The sequence below is a fragment of the Hypanus sabinus genome, unplaced genomic scaffold (assembly GCF_030144855.1).
Source record: "Hypanus sabinus isolate sHypSab1 unplaced genomic scaffold, sHypSab1.hap1 scaffold_784, whole genome shotgun sequence".
In the NCBI taxonomy this organism is placed as follows: domain Eukaryota; kingdom Metazoa; phylum Chordata; class Chondrichthyes; order Myliobatiformes; family Dasyatidae; genus Hypanus; species Hypanus sabinus.
Window position 1 is genome coordinate 2,941 of NW_026781635.1, and position 9,664 is coordinate 12,604.

The 9,664-nt window shown below is 59.1% G+C and overlaps 2 long non-coding RNA genes across 2 annotated transcripts; one reads left to right on the plus strand and one right to left on the minus strand.

The window, feature by feature from the left end:
* Positions 1–2,338: 2,338 nt before the first annotated feature.
* LOC132390143 (uncharacterized) lies at positions 2,339–8,821 on the minus strand. Its single transcript, XR_009510800.1, has 4 exons — positions 8,153–8,821; positions 7,135–7,305; positions 3,856–4,694; positions 2,339–2,545 (listed from the first exon to the last, which is right to left on the minus strand). It is a non-coding gene; the product is annotated as an uncharacterized LOC132390143 (long non-coding RNA).
* Positions 2,717–3,455, plus strand: LOC132390144 (uncharacterized). Its single transcript, XR_009510801.1, has 3 exons — positions 2,717–2,871; positions 3,027–3,197; positions 3,353–3,455. It is a non-coding gene; the product is annotated as an uncharacterized LOC132390144 (long non-coding RNA).
* Positions 8,822–9,664: the final 843 nt, after the last annotated feature.

The following is a 9,664-nucleotide window of genomic DNA, read 5'->3' on the forward strand; positions in this document are numbered from 1 at the left end:
CTTCCCCCCTGTGGTATCTTCCTCCCCCGTGCCCATTCCTCCTGTGGGATCCCTCGGCGTCGTCCCCCTTCCCACCTGCGGGCACTCCGTCCCCCGTCCACCTTCCTCCCTGTGGTATCTCCCCTCCCCCGTCCCCCTTCCTCCTGTGGTATCTCCCCTCCCCCGTCCCGCTTCCTCCTGTGGTATCTCCCTCCCCGTCCCCCTTCCTCCTGTGGGATCTCCCTCCCCCGTCCCCCTTCCTCCTGTGGGATCTGACCCCGGTGTCCCCCTTCCCCCCTGTGGGATCTTCCTCCCCCGTGCCCCTTTTTCCTTTGGGATCTTCCTCCCCCGTCCCCCTTCCTCCTGTGGGATCTCTCTCCCCTATCCCGCTTTCTCCTAAGGGATCTCTCTTACCCGTACCCCTTCCTCCTGTGGGATACCCCTCTCCCGTCCCCCTTCCTCCTGTGGGATCTCACTCCCCCGTCCCTCTTCCTCCTGTGGTATCTCCCCTCCCCCGTCCCCCTTCCCCCCTGTGGGATCACCCCTCCCGCGTCCCCCTTCCTCCTGTGGTATCTCCCTCCCCCCGTCCCCCTTCCTCCTGTGGTATCTCCCTCCCCCATCCCCCTTCCTCCTCTGGGATCTCTCTACCACATCCCCCTTCCTAACGTGGGATCTCTCTTCCCCATCCCCTTCCTCCCGTGGGATCTCTCTGCCCTGTCCCCCTTCCTCCTGTGGGATCCCTCTCCCCCGTCCCCCTTACTCCTCTGGGATCTCTCTGCCACATCCCCCTTCCTAACGTGGGATCTCTCTTCCCCGTCTGCTTCCTCCCGTGGGATCTCTCTGCCCCGTCCCCCTTCCTCCTGAGGGATCTCCCTCCCCCATCCCCATTCCTCCTGTGGTATCTCCCCTCCCCCGTCCCCCTTCCTCCTGTGGGATCTCCCTCCCCCGTCCCCCCCTCCTCCTGTGGGATACCCCTCCCCCATCCCCCTTCCGCCCTGTGGTATCTTCCTCCCCCGTGCCCATTCCTCCTGTGGGATCCCTCGGCGTCGTCCCCCTTCCCACCTGCGGGCACTCCGTCCCCTGTCCACCTTCCTCCCTGTGGTATCTCCCCTCCCCCGTCCCCCTTCCTCCTGTGGTATCTCCCTCCCCCGTCCCGCTTCCTCCTGTGGTATCTCCCTCCCCCGTCCCCCTTCCTCCTCTGGGATCTGACCCCCGTGTCCCCCTTCCCCCCTGTGGGATCTCCCTCCCCCGTCCCCCTTCCTCCTGTGGGATCTCTCTGCCCCGTCCCCCTTCCTCCTGTGGGATCTCCCTCCCCCGTCCCCCTTCCTCCTGTGGGATCTCTCTGCCCCGTCCCCCTTCCTCCTGTGGGATCTCTCTCCCCTATCCCGCTTTCTCCTAAGGGATCTCTCTTACCCATCCCACTTCCTCCTGTGGGATACCCCTCTCCCGTCCCCCTTTTTCCTTTGGGATCTTCCTCCCCCGTCCCCCTTCCTCCGGTGGGATCTCTCTCCCCTATCCCGCTTTCTCCGAAGGGATCTCTCTTACCCATCCCACTTCCTCCTGTGGGATACCCCTCTCCCGTCCCCCTTCCTCCTGTGGGATCTCCCTCCCCCGTCCCTCTTCCTCCTGTGGTATCTCCCCTCCCCCGTCCCCCTTCCCCCCTGTGGGATCACCCCTCCCGCGTCCCCCTTCCTCCTGTGGTATCTCCCTCCCCCTGTCCCCCTTCCTCCTGTGGTATCTCCCTCCCCCATCCCCCTTCCCCCTGTGGGATCTCTCTGCCCCGTCCCCCTTCCTCCTGTGGGATCCCTCTCCCCCGTTCCCCTTCCTCCTCTGGGATCTCTCTGCCCCATCCCCCTTCCTCCTGTGGGATCTCTCTGCCCTGTCCCCCTTCCTCCTGTGGTATCTCCCTCCCCCATCCCCCTTCCTCCTGTGGGATCCCTCTCCCCCGTCCCCCTTCCTCCTCTGGGATCTCTCTGCCACATCCCCCTTCCTAACGTGGGATCTCTCTTCCCCGTCCCCCTTTCTCCTGTGGTATCTCCCCTCCCCCGTCCCCCTTCCTCCTGTGGTATCTCCCTCCCACGTCCCCCTTCCTCCTGTGGGATCCCCCTCCCCCGTCCCCATTCCTCCTGTGGGATCTCCCTCCCACGTCCCCCTTCCTCCTGTGGTATCTCCCTCCCCCGTTCACCTTCCTCCTGTGGGATCCCCCTCCCCCATCCCCCTTCCTCCTGTGGGATCTCCCTCCCCCATCCCCCTTCCTCCTGTGGGATCCCCCTCCCCCGTCCCCCTTCCTCCTGTGGGATCTCCCTCCCACTGTCCCCCTTCCTCCTGTGGGATCAATCTCCCCCATTCCCCCTTCCTCCTGTGGGATTTCTCTTCCTCATCCCCCTCCTCTACTGGGGTTTCTCTTCCACATCCGCTTCCTTCTGTGTCTTTCCATCCTTTACCTTAGGTGATGTCTCTTCCTCCATCTCCCATCGACATTTCCCGATTCTCAAATCTTCCTCACTGTTTGACTTCTCCCCTTCACACCTGCCCTTTCCGACTGTCTCACGTCAGGAACACTTTTCTAACCATCAGGGAATGAGAGAGAATATGTGGAGTTTACAGGGTCACACCGACAGACGAAATTACTGACATTCGGTGAATTCATTGGAGCTGGGCAGTGAGGGACATTGACAGTGATGGGATCTACGATCTGTGAATCACTGAAGGGTTTAATGTTGCCTGAAATATCCGGGTGAGAGAAATGCCCTCAGACGGACGATTTTAATCACAATGTTCATCAATTTGTCTGTTCGTGTTTAGACTGAACAATAATAAACTGGGGGATTCAGGAGTGAAACTGGTGTCTGCGGCTCTGAGGAACCCGGAGTGTAAAATACAGAGACTGTGGTAAGTACCAGACTGTGGGAGATTGTGTTTACAGTCACTGGGTGTCTGACACTGAACATTAATGTGATCAGTAATTGTGTTACTGATAAACACTGGGGATTTGTACCGTCTCCTGTCTCTCTGTGTCCTTCACCCTCACTCTCTCTCATCTCCAGGCTGGGGGATGTCGGTCTCACAGATTCTGGTGCCGAGGATCTCGTCTCCGCTCTCAGTACAAACCCATCACTGACGGATCTGAACCTGAGTGTTAATGAACTGGGAGATTCAGGAGTGAAACTGGTGTCTGCGGCTCTGAGGAACCCGGAGTGTAAAATACAGAGACTGTGGTAAGTACCAGACTGTGGGAGATTGTGTTTACAGTCACTGGGTGTCTGACACTGAACATTAATGTGATCAGTAATTGTGTTACTGATAAACACTGGGGATTTGTACCGTCTCCTGTCTCTCTGTGTCCTTCACCCTCACTCTCTCTCATCTCCAGGCTGAGGGATGTCGGTCTCACAGATTCTGGTGCCGAGGATCTCGTCTCCGCTCTCAGTACAAACCCATCACTGACGGATCTGGACCTGAGTGGTAATAAACTGGAGCAGATCCGGTGAGTGTTTGTGTTAATGTTCAATGTGATAAAATATCAGCGGATCCGCGGGTTTTCTGGTGATATTTGTCTGTGAGTGTTGTTGAAACATTAACCCCGGTCCCCTGTTACTGACACTGTTGTGTGATCTGTTTATTTCATCTTTATTCTCCCATCTGTTTCAGGCTGGGGGGGAATCGGTTCAGTGAGACCGGGATGATGGAACTGGGATCTCTGCAGGGAGTGAGACCCGGACTGATGGTGGATCTGAGGACATTTAGCCTTTAACCTTTATCTTACCAGGAACCCAGACCCGGACTGATGGTGGATCTGAATGTGTGAACATCCCCGCCCGCGGGGTGGGGACATTTGGCCGACTCCCCGCCCTCCCCTTTAACTCCCGCCCTTACCTTTAACGGCCGCGCGCCGGGGCTGATTCCCAACGGTTTTAACGGAACCGGCACGGGCCTCGCGCTGTGTGCGTCGCTCGCAGCGGTCCCGCAGTGACGTGTTTCCGCCTGTTGTCCGGCGGGGCAGCTTCCGCCGGAAGTGCGTGTTGGAGACTCCCCACGTGACTCCCCGGGGAATTACCCGGACAGGAAGAGCCCGGGGTCCGGGGCTCAGTCTGGGACACCGGTGTCCCGGGGTGGGGGGGATGGTCCCGGGAGAGAATCCTTTTGCCCCCTTTGCTGAGGACGGTGCATTCGGCAGCCTGGCCGATATAATGATGTTAAATGGACAAATCCCTCGGCAGTGACCCTGGATCTGCAGCGATCCCGGACACGGCCCCGAAGTGTGATTTTATAATCAGTTTTATAATTTTATAATCAGTTCCCCGATGCAGAGTGACGGTGAGAAACGGGACTGGTTATTATTCAACCGGTCACCCCTTGTCGCCGGTCAGTTAATTGTGTGTGACTGTCAGCAGATTATTTATTCCCGCACGTTAGCAGCTCACACATTGTTTCATTGATATATCTCATAAAAAATCAATAAACCACTGTATCTTCCTGTCTTGTGTCGGACTCGAGTTTTATTTGAGGTTTCTGTTGCCCACCACACCCTGTGCACTGCAACAGTGGGTCGGAGCTCCTCACACTGACACAGTAGCGTCTCAGCTCCAGGCTGAGGGAGGTTGGACAAGCAGAGTCTTGGAGCCCCGGATCTCATCTCCACCAAAGCCCATTTCTGGCAAATTGACCCCCGCAGTTAAAATCGACGTGAATCCACTGAGGTCCCGAGTAAGAGACTGAAGGGGGTGGAAAACCGGCGTCAGACACAGAGTGAATCACCCTCCACACCGTCCCGTCACACACTCCCGGGGTCAGACACAGAGTGAATCACCCTCCTCACCGTCCCATCACACACTCCCGGGGTCTGACACAGAGTGAATCTCCCTCCACACCGTCCCATCACACTCTCCCGGGGTCAGACTCAGAGTGAATCTCCCTCCACACCGTCCCGTCACACACTCCCGGGGTCAGACACAGAGTGAATCACCCTCCTCACCGTCCCATCACACACTCCCGGGGTCTGACACAGAGTGAATCTCCCTCCACACCGTCCCATCACACTCTCCCGGGGTCAGACTCAGAGTGAATCTCCCTCCACACCGTCCCATCAAACAATTCCGGGGTCAGACACAGAGTGAATCTCCCTCCACACCGTCCCATCACACAATCCCGGGGTCAGACAGAGAGTGAATCTCCCTCCACACCGTCCCATCACACTCTCCCGGGGACAGACTCAGAGTGAATCTCCCTCCACACCGTCCCATCACACACTCCCGGGGTCTGACACAGAGTGAATCTCCCTCCACACCGTCCCATCACACACTCCCGGGGTCAGACAGAGTGAATCTCCCTCCGCACCGTCCCATCACACACTCCCGGGGTCAGACAGAGAGTGAATCTCCCTCCACACCGTCCCATCACACTCTCCCGGGGTCAGACACAGAGTGAATCTCCCTCCACACCGTTCCATCAAACAATCCCGGGGTCAGACACAGGGTGAATCTCCCTCTGCACCGTCCCATCACACACTCCCGGGGTCAGACAGAGAATGAATCTCCCTCCACACCGTCCCATCACACTCTCCCGGGGTCAGACTCAGAGTGAATCTCCCTCCACACCGTCCCCTCACACACTCCCGGGGTCAGACACAGAGTGAATCTCCCTCCACACCATCCCATCACACACTCCCGGGGTCAGACACAGAGTGAATCTCCCTCCACACCATCCCATCACACTCTCCCGGGGTCAGACACAGAGTGAATCTCCCACCACACCGTCCCCTCACACACTCCTGGGGTCAGACACAGAGTGAATCTCCCTCCACACCGTCCCATCACACTCTCTCGGGGTCAGACAGAGTGAATCTCCCTCCGCACCGTCCCATCACACACTCCCGGGGTCAGACAGAGAGTGAATCTCCCTCCACACCGTCCCATCACACTCTCCCGGGGTCAGACACAGAGTGAATCTCCCTCCACACCATCCCATCACACACTCCCGGGGTCAGACACAGAGTGAATCTCCCTCCACACCATCCCATCACACACTCCCGGGGTCAGACACAGAGTGAATCTCCCTTTACACCATCCCATCACACACTCCCGGGGTCAGACACAGAGTTAATCTCCCTCCACACCATCCCATCACACTCTCCCGGGGTCAGACACAGAGTGAATCTCCCACCACACCGTCCCCTCACACACTCCCGGGGTCAGACACAGAGTGAATCTCCCTCCACACCGTCCAATCACACTCTCCCGGGGTCAGACACAGAATGAGTCTCCCTCCGCACCGTCCCATCGCACACTCCCGGGGTCAGACGCAGAGTGACTCTCCCTCCGCACTGTCCCATCACACACTCTCGGGGTCAGACACAGAGTGAATCTCTCTCCACACCGTCCCATCACACACTCCCAGCATCAGACACAGAGTGAATCTCCCTCCACACCATCCCATCACACACACCCGGGGTCAGACGCAGAGCGAATCGCCCTCCACACCGTCCCATCACACACTCCCGGGGTCAGACACAGAGTGAAGCTCCCTCCACACCGTCCGATCACACACTCCCGGGGTCAGACACAGAGTGAAGCTCCCTCCACACCGTCCCATCACACACTCCCGGGGTCAGACACAGAGTGAATCTCCCTCCACACCGTCCCATCACACAATCCCGGGGTCAGACACAGAGTGAATCTCCCTCCACACCATCCCATCACACACACCCGGGGTCAGACGCAGAGCGAATCGCCCTCCACACCGTCCCATCAGACACTCCCGGTGTCAGACACAGAGTGAATCTCCCTCCACACCGTCCCATCACACAATCCCGGGGTCAGACACAGAGTGAATCTCCCTCCACACCATCACATCACACACACCCGGGGTCAGACGCAGAGCGAATCGCCCTCCACACCGTCCCATCACACAATCCCGGGGTCAGACACAGAGTGAATCTCCCTCCACACCATCCCATCACACACACCCGGGGTCAGACACAGAGTGAATCTCCCTCCACACCGTCCCATCACACAATCCCGGGGTCAGACACAGAGTGAATCTCCCTCCACACCGTCCCATCACACACTCCCAGTGTCAGACACAGAGTGAATCTCCCTCCACACCGTCCGATCACACACTCCCGGGTTCAGACACAGAGTGAAGCTCCCTCCTCACCTGCCATCTGAAGGCTTGTTCATGAAGCCCCACCTCATGACGGTCGGAAACCCGGCCCCTCCCAGACCCCTCAGCCCGGACGTCTTCACCTCCCCGAGGATCCAGTCCGCCCCCTTCAGCAGGATCTCCTTCGTCTTGTACCAGTCGCCCCGCCGTAGCGCCCCCTTCAGCCTGGGGGGACAAGAGTGGAGGGGAGCGGGAAGAAGGTGAAAAGAGTGAGGGGATTGAAAAAGATTTATGTCCTGTTATCACCCTGATAGCGAGGGAGTGCCCCCAATTTCCTGTGAGTTATGGAGCGTCCGAATTTCCCTGGCAGATCAGGGAGTGCTGACATTCACGTCCCAGATGGAGGCAACTCAGAATTGATAACCCTTCGCCTTGGGGGCTTCAGAAAAGTCACCCCCTCCCGTTAAGTACGGGGGCATCACAAGTTCCCCCGCCCTTAAAAAATGAGCAGCCAGAAAGATCCATTACTCAAACAGGGGACGTCCGCAACTACGCCAACCCCTCTGTCTGGGGACGTCCACAAATACCCCAACTGCTGAATTAGGGAACGTCCACAAATACCCCAACCCCTGGTTTAGGGGACGTCCACAACTACCCCAACCACTGAATTAGGGAACATCCACAAATACCCCAACCCCTCTATTACGGGACGTCCACAAATACCCCAATCTCTGAGGGAACGTCCACAAATACCCCAATCCCTGAATGAGGGATCGTCCACAAATTTCCCAATCCTGGAATGAGGGAACGTCCACAAGTTCCCCAATCCCTGAATGTGGGAACGTCCACAAATACCCCAATCCCTGAATGAGGGAATGTCCACAAATTCCATCCCGCTCCCCCCTCAGTGGAGTGCCTGCATTTTCCCTTCCACTGTCTGGAAGCGTCACCGTGATGTTATCCCTGTGAGAGAGCGTCCCCGTTTTCCTCCCCTCACAGTGAGAGGACACCTCTCTCCCTGAGCCTGCGACCATCTCCCCTCGGTTAGGGATCGCCTCTGAATTCCTCTCACCTCCAGTCGTGCCTGCCATACAGGTTGGTGAAGATACGGTCCTCATCCTTCAGCGGGCCGTATTTGGTCTTGGCAGGAGCCTCTTGTGATAGGAGGGAGGGGCACCGTCGTCAGCGAGATCCCACCCTCCGACAACTGTGACCGGTGCGGGGAGTCGAGTGAAGGGGGGGGACCTCGGGGTACGAGGGTGGGACATGCACCATGAACGGTGGGGGTGCCGAGGGATAGGGGGACCTCGGCGTACGAGGTAGGACACGCACCGTGAACGGTGGGGAGTGTCGAGGGACGGTGGGACCTCGGTGTACGAGGTAGGACACAGACAGTGAACGATGGGGAGTATCGAGGGACGGGGTGACATCGGCGTACGAGGGTAGGACACACACCGTGAACGGTGGGGAGTGTCGAGGGACGGAGGGACATCGGTGTACGAGGGTGGGACCTGCACCGTGAATGGTGGGTAGTGTCGAGGGACAGGCTGACCTCGGCGTACGAGGGTAGGACATGCACCGTGAACGGTGGGGGAGTGTCGAGGGACAGGGGGACCTCGGCGAACGAGGGTAGGACACGCACCGTGAACAGTGGGGAGTGTCGTGGGACTGGGGGACTTCGGTGTACGAGGGTAGGACACGCACCGTGAATGGTGGGTAGTGTCGAGGGACAGGCTGACCTCGGCGTACGAGGGTAGGACACGCACCGTGAACGGTGGGGAGTGTCGAGGGACGGGGGACCTCGGCGTACGAGGGTAGGACAGGCACCGCGAACGGTGGGGAGTGTCGAGGGACAGGGGGGACCTCGGCGTACGAGGGTAGGACTAGCACCGTGAACGGTGGGGAGTGTTGAGGGACGGGGTGTCATCGGCGTACGAGGGTAGGACACGCACCGTGAACGGTGGGGAGTGTCGAGGGACGGGGGACCTCGGCGTACGAGGGTAGGACAGGCACCGCGAACGGTGGGGAGTGTCGAGGGACAGGGGGTCCTCGGCGGACGAGGGCAGGACACGCACCGTGAACAGTGGGGAGTGTCGAGGGACAGGGGGACTTCGGTGTACGAGGGTAGGACACGCACCGTGAATGGTGGGTAGTGTCGAGGGACAGGCTGACCTCGGCGTACGAGGGTAGGACACGCACCGTGAACGCTGGGGAGTGTCGAGGGACGGAGGGACATCGGCGTACGAGGGTAGGACACGCACCGTGAACGCTGGGGAGTGTCGAGGGACAGGGGGACATCGGCGTACGAGGGTAGGACATGCACCGTGAACGATGGGGTGTGTCGAGGGACAGGGGGACCTCGGCGAACGAGGGTAGGACACGCACCGTGAACAGTGGGGAGTGTCGTGGGACTGGGGGACTTCGGTGTACGAGGGTAGGACACGCACCGTGAATGGTGGGTAGTGTCGAGGGACAGGCTGACCTCGGCGTACGAGGGAAGGACACGCACCGTGAACGCTGGGGAGTGTCGAGGGACGGAGGGACATCGGCGTACGAGGGTAGGACATGCACCGTGAACGATGGG